The sequence below is a fragment of the Nelumbo lutea genome, chromosome 6 (genome assembly GCF_056320005.1).
Source record: "Nelumbo lutea isolate HS-2025 chromosome 6, American lotus-T2T, whole genome shotgun sequence".
Taxonomy (NCBI): domain Eukaryota; kingdom Viridiplantae; phylum Streptophyta; class Magnoliopsida; order Proteales; family Nelumbonaceae; genus Nelumbo; species Nelumbo lutea.
The window spans coordinates 41,834,176-41,845,133 of record NC_142689.1 but is presented as its reverse complement, the minus strand read 5'-3'; the positions used below and the strand labels follow the sequence as shown (position 1 = coordinate 41,845,133).

Genomic DNA, 10,958 nt, shown 5'->3' with positions numbered 1-10,958 from the left:
AGATAAAAATTCCATTACTAATTTATATAAATAAAAAATCGGGCTTAACAGCCCGGGAAGAGTTCAACAAAATCAAATAGGGCCCAACCGCCCAAGAAAGAAATTTAAAATCGGGTTTTGACACCAGGGAACCACCAGAATCCATTCAGAAAAGAAAAACAGAAGAGAAACCACCGGCCTCAGGGATCCACCACCTCCACCTTGTCATCATCCTCTAGAGAGTCAGGCTCCTCCTCCTCCACTAGGTCTGCCATCTCAGGATCTAGACCCTTCATTGTTATGCCATTGAGGCTGAGCCCGGAAAACTTCTTTCGGACTAGCCAGCGGAAGAGTTTGAATCCAGAGTGGTAGAAGCTCGAGCCATACTCCACCTGGAGGTCATGGTACTCCTGGGAGTCTTTGAAGTCCCACACCGCCTTAGCTTGCTCAGCCTCCACCAGTGTGTCAAAGTTCCGAGTTCGGTCCTGAAGCGTGGACTCCAAGTCTTGAACCTGTTGGCGAAGAAGCTCCCTCTCCGCTACCACCCTCGACTCCTCCTCCCGATAGCGAGCAGTCTCCTCAGATAGCCAGGCGATCGGTGCCTCCTAGTCCTGGACGAGCAGTTCCAGGGCCTTGCTTCCCTTTCAAACCTGGAGGGCTTCACCTCGGGCCCAGTCGAGCTGGCCCTGGAGCTTCTGCACGGTTGACCTCTAAGCATGAGCATCACCGGAGTGAACGTTGGTCTAGAGGGCCATGGCATGGATGGCGGAGTTCACCTACCAACAAAAGACTAAGGTTAGAAAAGAGAAAAGGAGAGAAAAGAAAGAGAAGGAAGAGAAAGGACACTTACCACCATGCAGTGAGTGGAGGCCAGCCCGGCGAGCTCTTTGGGGTCCATCTCTCCACAGCGGGCGACCTCCTTGTGGCAGACCACCCTTCGGCTCTTTCATGCAGCCACGATGTAATCATTAACACCCTCCTAGTTCCCGGTAGGGAACTACGGGAAGAGGAATGGGCAGGATGGCCCAAACGGAGGAAATGGCTCTTGCCCCGGGAGCTTGCCCACCTCAAGGCCACCTTTTGTGGAAACTTCCTCGGAAGGGACCGGTGGGACCTCAGGTGGTGGAGAAGCGAAGACCGGGTCAGTAAACTCGAACTCAGCACCCGTAGAAGTGGAAGCTCGGTCAAGACGCGACCTCTTCGCCTTGCGCTTCTGGTTGCTGGATATAAGGCAGCGTATGTCAACACCAGACATGATGGCTGCCAAAAATCACAAGGTATTAGTCCAATAAAAAAAATTTACAAGGCACTACACGACCTAGAAAGCAACCTACCCAGGCTCAGGCCAGCCTGCGTAAGCTTGTCCTCGGTCAAGTAGTTCGACCAATTAAAGCCAACCACTACCCAGGACTGCAGTGTTTCCCGAACTTTGGGATCCAAGTCGACCCCCGAATCTTGGATGAAAGCCCTCCAGTGAGTTGGGAAGGGCCACCCCTCGGGGTTGCAAACTACAAAATAGTTTCGCTTCCAGGCCGGGATCCTGTTCAGCAGCTCGTATTAGAGCTTGAAGCCGCGGCAGGGAGAAAAATAGTAGGAATGCCTTCTGGAGGCGCTCTAGGAGAAGCATTCTTAATGCACAAAATGGTGGAAAGGATGTCAAGGTTAAGGGGAAGACAGTACTCGTAAAATAAAGAGATAGTCCTAACCACATTTCAGATGGAGTTGTGGTGAAGCTGGTCAATAGTGACATTGAAGTGATTCAAAACCTCCACTATCAGAGGATGCAGAGGAAGACAGAGGCCAGCGATGAGCTGCTCCTAGAAGATCACTATGATATCAGAACCATGCTCCCAGGGATAGTTACCAGAGGGGAGACTATAGACATGGTCTTTGAGGAGGTTAAATTAGAGAACCAAGGTCCTAAGTCTCTCCATTGACATGGAGGAAGGACCGAAGCTATCTGGCTCCCTGCCCCAAGAGGTAGAAGTGGTTTCGCCAGAAGCCTCCTGAGCTTCCGAAGCCTGCCCCAGCCTCCCCCTAAGCTCGAGGGGGCATCATCTTGATCATCACCTCGGAAAAAGACACGGTATGGATACCCAGACATACTGACAAAATGATAAGACTCACCAGGGAAGAGATGAACCGAAAAGACGATGTGAATAGAAGAAGAGCTCGGGCAGCTAGATGAAGACGCGACCTCAGAATCCGAAAATAAGGCAAGTTAGTGTAAAAGAAATGAGGCCTGGGGCCCTCCTATTTATAGCCACTGTGCCCTCAAATCAATGGCTCTGATTAAAACAGATCTAATGGTTCACAGTCAAGCTGACCGCACGCCTCATGAAGCTGAAACGTGATTGGATGCACGTCTCCCATTATTAAGGTAATGACGGTTGCACGTCTTTCGGAACTGAAAGCCACTTCGGCACATCTTTTGGCATTCAAAAGGTCCAGAGACCCCCTGACTTCTACGTGCATATTTAATGTGATCAGTTAATCAAGTTTGAACTTCGGGTCAAATCCACCCGTCACACTTCATGAACTCCTCACGCTAAGGTAGCACCCTCAGCCCGAGGAGTGGGGGGCAATTGATGGAGGGTGATTTGACCCGACCCCTTGAAATGGTGACACATGGACATGACTCAGCACAAGTAACAGCTCAGCACCACAGCCTGACTGCGACTAAGTAACGAGCCCACAGGACAACTCGCTACATCACAGCTCGCCATAGGGTGAGCTCGCTATAGTGTGAGCTCAAAAACCCCTGATGTACTGAAAGGGAATACTCCAAGATAAGTCTATCCTAACTCGCAAGCTAAGATAACCAGCTCTCTCTAACACTTAGGCAGAAAAATTGCCCTAAGAGCAACCTCAAGAAGAATCACCTCGAAGTACCCCCGGGAGCTTGCTACAAGGTAGCTTGCAACAGAATAGCTCGCTACAAGGCAGCTCGCTACATGATAGCTCACGACAAGGCAACTCGCTGTTAAGCGATGCGATTGTTTTAGGAAGCTTCTATCTGACAAGACCGTACCCGTCAGACTGCACCACATCTCTTGATTGACGGTGCAATCCCTACCAACCCGACAAACTGCACCCACGTCTCTCGATAGATGGTGATGTGTCTGTCCTCCCAGGATGTGTCACTCATCCGATTGGGTAGTACTCTATAATGGTTACCCGTGCAGCCCTGGCAGATAACGGCTGTGATAGAGGTCCAGTGGCGGTTATGCCCGATTTGACAAGAACACTCATATTTAAGAGCCCCATGGTCGAAGGGGAAAAGGTATCTTGAACATCTTGAACATCTTTAGTATATCTGAACTCTCTCTCGAGCTAATCTCGAGCATTTAGTGATCTAGCGTGACCTGCACTCTTAGCCTTCTTTGCACTCTTTACTACTTTCTCCAGCATTCTAACTTACGCATCGAAGTATTCCCACCGAGCAAGTCCCCCGGGAATCTGATGTGTGGCTCATTGTGACACTAGCAAGTGCACTAGCCGTTCAAGTAATAAAGTAGTGAGTGAAGTATCGTTCCCACGAGGATTTAGAAAGCAATTACCAATACAAAATTGAGCACTTCTTATCTGATCAACAAATAAATCAAAACTTTATTGAAAACTAAAAAAATCCTAAATTAAAATCTATTTAAATCATTGGCCCAATTGCCTTCAAATCAGGTTAGAAGAGTAAGCAGTAAATGTCAATCTCAGAATTCAGCAATCTATCAATTTGGATCATTCGAATAAATCATGATTGAGCCTTGGTTTGGTGAAACCCCAAGGTCATGAACAGCCTCTCTCAAGCGCATATTCATCCTATGCATGAGTGACGGTTCTTCAATCTCTAGCAAGAATCTAATCCCCATGCGTGCATTTCTTCAAACACTTCTAAGGCATCAATTCAAATCTGAATTGATCACCAACTAAATTGTGCAAGTTATCTCTAACCTTGCACTCAATTCAGTTCTTGAATAGTAGATCTGAATTCCTAGAGTCTCTCTCAAGCACTCTAGGAATTCCAAGCTTTAGATCCATTCGGCCAATCTGAAAATTGCAGATCTGAATTCTCTTTCAAGCAATTCAGAACTTGCAATCTCAGATCTGAGAATTCAGATCTGAGTTTTGAAGGTTAGTTGGCCGAATTAATCTACAATAACACCCTTATTCAAGAAACTTCAAGTACAATTCATGACCATTTGAATGAATCAAAAAGAATTAGATTGCTGAACTGAAATTTTACAAGCTGAAATACATCAAGAAAGAATGGAAACAAGGAGAAAGAAGAAAAAAAATATAACAAAGAAACTAAATTCAAATCAAAAGAGAATGAAACTACAAATGATTTATTACAAAAGATCTTTGAATCACAAACCCTCAATTCGAACTCACCTTCTCTTCTACCTTGCTTGTCTTGAACTTCCTTCAGCCCTTCTTCTTCTTCTTCCTTGCGCCTAGCCTTCTTCTCTTCTCTTCTCTCAAGGTGGCCGAACCTCTAAGAGTGGAAGAGCCTTCCTCTCAAGCAATTGAACACCTCTCCCCCCTCCTAGAGGCCTCCTTATATAGCTTTTCAAGGGGGCTCTTGCCCCTTCTTGAAGTCTCTAGAATTGGGTGTATTACACCCCTCATGAACCTTCTAGAGTGCTCCCTCCTTCTCTTCAAGAAACTTCTAGGAGTTGCCGCCCCTAGCTCCCTTTGGGCTGCTATTTGGACTACAACTTAGATTGCTTTTGAGCTCATGTGGGCTACACTCTAGGCTGTTATTTGGGCTAAAAATGGGCTGGGCCGAAATTTCCTTCTTGCTAGGCTTCTTCCCTTGGGTTTTCCAAAGAGTTAGCTTGCACTACTTGGGTCGAATGAAACTCCCTTCCTCTCATGGCTGGGCCGGGCTGAACTTGAGAAATTTTGGGCTTTCTTTTCTTGCTTTTGCCTTCTTTTTGTTGATTTGGCTCACCGTGAAATCTTTCTTGCAATCAAGCTAAAATAGGGCAAAATCTAATTAAACCAGCAAAAAATTTCATGCAAAAACCTCATAAAATATAGATAAATTGTAGGTTCATCAAATACCCCCACACTTAAGCTTTTGCTTGTCCTCAAGCAAGGACATCAGCCATAAACTGAACATTCCCCCCCTTCTGTTCTTACCATTTACCTGGTGAACTTTTTAAGATAGAAATTCATTCAGTAGTCGGGGGACTTTTGTAAGTGCTCAACTCTTATTCTTGTAAATTACTATTTAAGATATGTATAAGATCCAAGGAAAGGAGAATATGAATTTCATCATAGTCTACCCTTCAGTCCTAATTCATATATAAATCAGCTCCTTAATTGTCAAGGTTAATAATCAAATTTCACTAAGTTTCACATCTGTAACTAAATCTTAATGAGAGTTCAACTTTAGAGTGCCCCTTTGAACCTCAGCTATCACGACAATTTCTTAATTCTAGGGGTGAGTGCATCTTATGCTCCATCTCACCCCTTTTTTTTTTCGGTGTGAGTGCATTTTATGCTCCATCTCACACACTTTTCTCTCTCTCTTTTTTTTTTGTTTTGGTGTGAGTGCATCTTATGCTCCATCTCACACTAGTCACTTGCTTGAGGTAGGTAAATAGGACTCATGTTCTAAACTGCTAGTTTTACTATTCAGCTCAGAATAGCGGAGTCAATTTGGGCTTTTGTCCTTCTTTGCAATTATTGAACCTCAAGAATCAGCACTTCAGATATGCACTAGCTCTCTTGACCATTAACCATGAAATCAAGGGCTTCCATACACATGAAGATAGTTAGGGCTAGTCATGCTGAAAAGCATATTCAGCTCCCCTTTTCTCATGCATATATCAAATTGGGTCATTCACAAGAATAAAAACTTAACAAGTACATCAGTCTCCCTCAACTCATTGAATTCCTTCTTAAAAAAAAAAAAGTCTTCAAATAAATAGTAATGAACTTGAGGGGTTCCAGTCTTTTTTTGGTTATGTCATTGCCTGCATATGCGTGTTGGGGTGCATGGTTTCAGCCCTCATACCCTAGCCTCGGGCTCACTCCCCCACACTTAAGATGAACATTGTCCTCAATGTTCATAGTGTTAGGGGATCACACTTAAGATGAACTGAGTCCTTAAAGAATTGGAATTTTGAGAAAAAGATCTTTATTTTACTAACTAATATTCTAAAAAGATAAATGACAAAAAGATTCCTTAACCTGTTCATGAGCAAGCATAAAAGATTATTGGTTATCAAGATAAACAGTGGATGGAGGGGGTACAGTACCACCCATTAAATATGGTTTCAGGCGCTGACCATTTACTTTAAACGTGCCCTGAACCGGGTGGGTGAGTTCTATAGCCCCATGGGGAAAAATCTGTGAAATGGTAAAGGGTCCAGACCACCTGGATCTCAGCTTACCTGGAAACAAGCGGAGACGGGAATTATATAACAATACCTGTTGGCCTACATAAAAGTCCCGTCTCAGCAAGTTCTTATCATGCCAGTTTTTTATTCTTTCTTTATAAACATTGGAATTCTCATAGGCGGTAGGTCTGAATTCATCCGATTCATTCAATTGCAACCGTCTTTTAGCCCCTGTGGCCTGAATGTCAAAATTTAAGAATTTAAGAGCCCAATAGGCCTTGTGTTCTAATTCAACTGGTAAATGGCATGCTTTACCAAAGACCAATCTGTAGGGGGACATGCCAATGGGTGTCTTAAATGCAGTTTTGTATGCCCATAATGCATCATCTAATTTGATGGACCAATCTTTTCTAGCAGATGCTACGCTCTTTTCCATAATTCTTTTGAGTTCCCTATTAGCCAACTCCACTTGGCCACTGGTTTGAGGGTGATAAGGGGTAGATAATTTATGTGTAATTCCATATTTCTGCATTAACCTCTCAAATTGGCTATTGCAGAAGTGAGTTCCCCTATCACTAATTATAGCTCGGGGAGTGCCAAATCGGGAGAATAGCTTCTTTAGGAAGTGTACCACCCTTCTTGATTCATTTGTGGGTAAAGCCATGGCTTCTACCCATTTGGATACATAGTCAACTGCAACGAGGATGTACTTATTCCCAAAAGAATTCGGGAAAGGTCCCATGAAATCTATACCCCAAACATCAAAGATTTCACATATTAAAATATTGGAAAGGGGCATTTCATTCTATCCGGAAATGTTTCCCGATCTTTGGCATTTGTCACATGTGGACACATACCTATGGGCATCTTTGAAAAGTGTGGGCCAATAAAAACCTGATTGCAAAACCTTGGCTGCAGTGCGACTAGCTCCAAAATGACCTCCTGCTTCTTTATCATGGCAAAATTGGAGTACCGACTCCATCTCCTCCTCGGGGACACATTTCCTTATGATCTGATCTGCACACAATTTATACAAAAAGGGTTCCTCCCACAGATAGTATTTTACATCAAAAAGGAATTTCTTTTTCTGTTGATATGAAAGGTTAGGAGGAAGGACTTGTGCAGCTAGATAATTAGCAAAATCAGCATACCAAGGATATGAGTATTTCTGTATTGAGTACAACTGCTCATCCGGAAATTCTTCTCGAATGTTGCTGGTTATCTCCTCTTTTGAGCTTACCGTGTCCAACCGGGAGAGATGGTCAGCAGCCAGGTTTGCAGCACCCTTCATGTCTCTAATCTCAATGTCAAACTCCTGCAATAAAAGGATCCACCTGATCAATCTTGGTTTTGAGTTTTGCTTAGTAAGCAAGTGCCTTAATGCCGAGTGATCTGTGTAGACAACAACCTTGGATAATATTAGATATGAACAAAACTTATCAAGTGCAAATATTACTACTAGCAGCTCCTTTTCTATGGTGGTGTAATTGAGTTGGGGTCCAGTCAAGGTTCTGCTAGCATAGTAAATCGGCTGAAAATGTTTGTTCATTCTTTGTCCTAAAACAGCTCCTATAGCAAAATCACTCGCATCACACATTAATTCAAATGGGAGGGTCCAATCTGGTGCTACTATGATAGGTGCATGGATCAATTTGTCTTTCAAGATATTGAAAGCATGAAGGCATTCAGTTGAAAATTCAAAAAGCACTTCTTTCTGAAGCAAGGTAGATAATGGCTTGGAAATTTTTGAGAAATCTTTAATAAACCTCCTATAGAATCCGACATGTCCTAAGAAACTTCTCAAAGAACGAACAGATGTTGGGGTTGGCAATTTTTCAATTGCCTCCATCTTGGCCTTGTCGACTTCTATACCTCTTTGAGAGATCTTGTGTCCAAGCACTATGCCTTCTTGCACCATAAAATGACATTTCTCCCAATTCAACACAAGATGTGTTTCTTTACATCTAGTAAGCACCTGTTCCAGATTATTCAAACATGCATCAAACGAAGAGCCAAAAACTGAAAAATCATCCATGAAGATCTCAATAAATTTTTCAACCATATTAGAAAATATAGACATCATACATCGCTGAAAGGTTGCTGGGGCATTGCATAACCCAAAGGGCATCCTTCGGTATGCAAAAGTTCCATATGGGCAAGTAAAAGTGGTCTTTTCTTGATCTTCTGGTGCAATTGGTATCTGGTTATACCCTGAATATCCATCCAAGAAACAATAATACTCATGCCCGGCTAGCCTCTCCAACATTTGATCCATAAATGGGAGAGGGAAATGGTCCTTCCGGGTGGATTCATTTAATTTTCTATAGTCAATACACACACGCCATCCTGTAACGGTTCTAGTAGGGATGAGTTCATTTTTCTCATTTGGAACAACAGTCGTACCCCCTTTCTTGGGCACAACTTGCACAGGGCTTACCCAAGAACTATCAGAAATAGGATAAATGATCCCAGCATCTAACAACTTAATTATTTCACCCTTTACCACTTCTTTCATGTTGGGGTTCAGGCGCCTTTGGGGTTGAACGGAAGGCTTGCTGTCCTCTTCCATCAAAATTCTGTGAGTGCAGATTGATGGATTAATGCCTTTGATATCTTCTACCTTCCAAGCTATAGCATTTTTGTGTTCCCGCAGCACTCTTAATAATTTTTCTCTTTGTAAGGGATTCAGTGCTGCGGAAATTATCACGGGGAGATCTGATGGTTCCTCAAGGAAAGCATACTCTAAATGGGATGGTAATTGCTTCAGTTCAAGGGTGGGGGGTTCTTGGAGTGATGCTTACCTGATGGTCCAAGCAATTTGCCTAAGTTCTCTAATTTAAGAAACCCCTTTCCCTTGAATTGAGGCTTATCGTTCAGGTATACTATCATGAGGTTTATTTTTTCATTTTCTCCTTCTTCAAGTTCTCCCTGCTGGAGGCAGAGTTCAAGAGGATCAGTTATTCTACTTACCTAGAAGCATTCATCAATTGTCAATTCAATGGCATCAATCATAAAACAAGAATCATCACTAGAGGGTGCATGTTTCATAGCATTAGACATTTTAAAAATTATCTCCTCATCTTGTATCCTAAGGCTGAGTTGTCCTTGTTGGACATCAATCATTGCTTTCCCGATAGCCAGGAAAGGTCTCCCTAGGATAAGCGGGACCTCCACATCTTCTTGCATGTCTAACACAATGAAATCAACTGGAAAAATGAATTTGTCAACTTTAACTAACACATCTTCTATGATCCCCCTAGGATGTCTAATGGATCTATCAGCCAATTGTAATGCCACTCTAGTGGGTTGGGGTTCATTCAACCCCAATTTCTTGAAGATAGAATATGGCATTAAATTGATGCTAGCTCCCAGGTCACATAAAGATTTTTCAATTTTTAAACTGCCAATGGTACAAGGAATAGTGAAACTCCCTGGATCTTTGAGTTTCTGAGGCAGCTTGTTCAGAAGGATAGCAGAACATTCCTCATTTAATGCAACTGTAGCCACATCTCCCTGTTTCCTTTTGTTTGCCAATAATTCCTTCAAAAACCTTGCATAGTGTGGCATCTGGGCTAAAGCATCAGCAAAAGGAATATTAATATGTAAACTTTTAAATATTTCAAGAAACTTACCAAATTCCTTCTCCAATTTTTGTTGCTTCAGCCTGTTAGGGAATGGAACTTGTGGTTGTTGGTGCATCCCTTGTTGTGCTTCTGGTTGTTCCGTCTTCTGTTGTCTGGTCCCAAGGCTTGTTTCTGCCTTGGGTTCAGCCCAATTCTTCTTTTCTACCTCAGGCAACTTTTTTCCACTCCTTAAGGTAATAGCTTGCACCTGCTCTCGTGGATTCACTTCAGTGTTGCTTGGAAGAGTTCCCGGCAGTCTGGAAAAGATTAATTGTGCCAATTGCCCCACTTGGTTTTCCAAGTTTTTGATTGAGGCTTCTTGGTTCTGGAACCTAGTTTCTGCACCTGCTATAAATTTTGTCATCAGTTCCTCCAAATTGGATTTTGGTTCAGGCTGATGATAAGTCTGGTGGAACGGCTTGGAAATATGTTGATTTGGCCAGGACTGGTTTGAATGTCCCCTCCATCCTGGATGAAAAGTATGGTGACTCTAGTAACCCTGCTGTCTTGACGAATTGCTGACATAGTCAACTTGTTCAGTAGATGGTCTGAACTGATTGCCAACTTGGCAGTCTGTACTGATGTGGCCTCCCCCACACAATTCACAATTAAGAGGCTGCACATGCATGGCAGCTATCTGCATTTCATCTATTTTCTTACTGAGTGCTCCTATTTGTGCAGATAGTGCTGTATAAGTGTCAACATTATGCAAGCCTTGCTGCTTCCTAGTTTGAGTTCTTTCCGAATGCCATTGATAGTTGTTGGATGCCATTTCCTTAATAAGTGCATGGGCAACCTCAGGAGTTTTATTATTTATGGATCCTCCGGCTGCAGCATCTAATATGGTCTTATTTGAGTCAGTAAGACCATTATAGAAAGTCTGCACTTGCAGCCAAATGGGGAGGCCATGGTGAGGAACTCTCCTTAACAGCTCCTTGTATCATTCCCATGACTCATATAAAGATTCCCCCTCTTGCTGGAAAAAAGTAGTGATGTCATTCCTCATTTT

General features: G+C 43.1%; 1 non-coding gene across 1 annotated transcript; it reads left to right on the top strand.

Annotated features, from left to right (window-relative positions):
* The first annotated feature begins 10,851 nt into the window (after window positions 1–10,851).
* Window positions 10,852–10,958, top strand: LOC148848742 (small nucleolar RNA R71). Its single transcript, XR_016101546.1, has one exon. It is a non-coding gene; the product is annotated as a small nucleolar RNA R71 (small nucleolar RNA).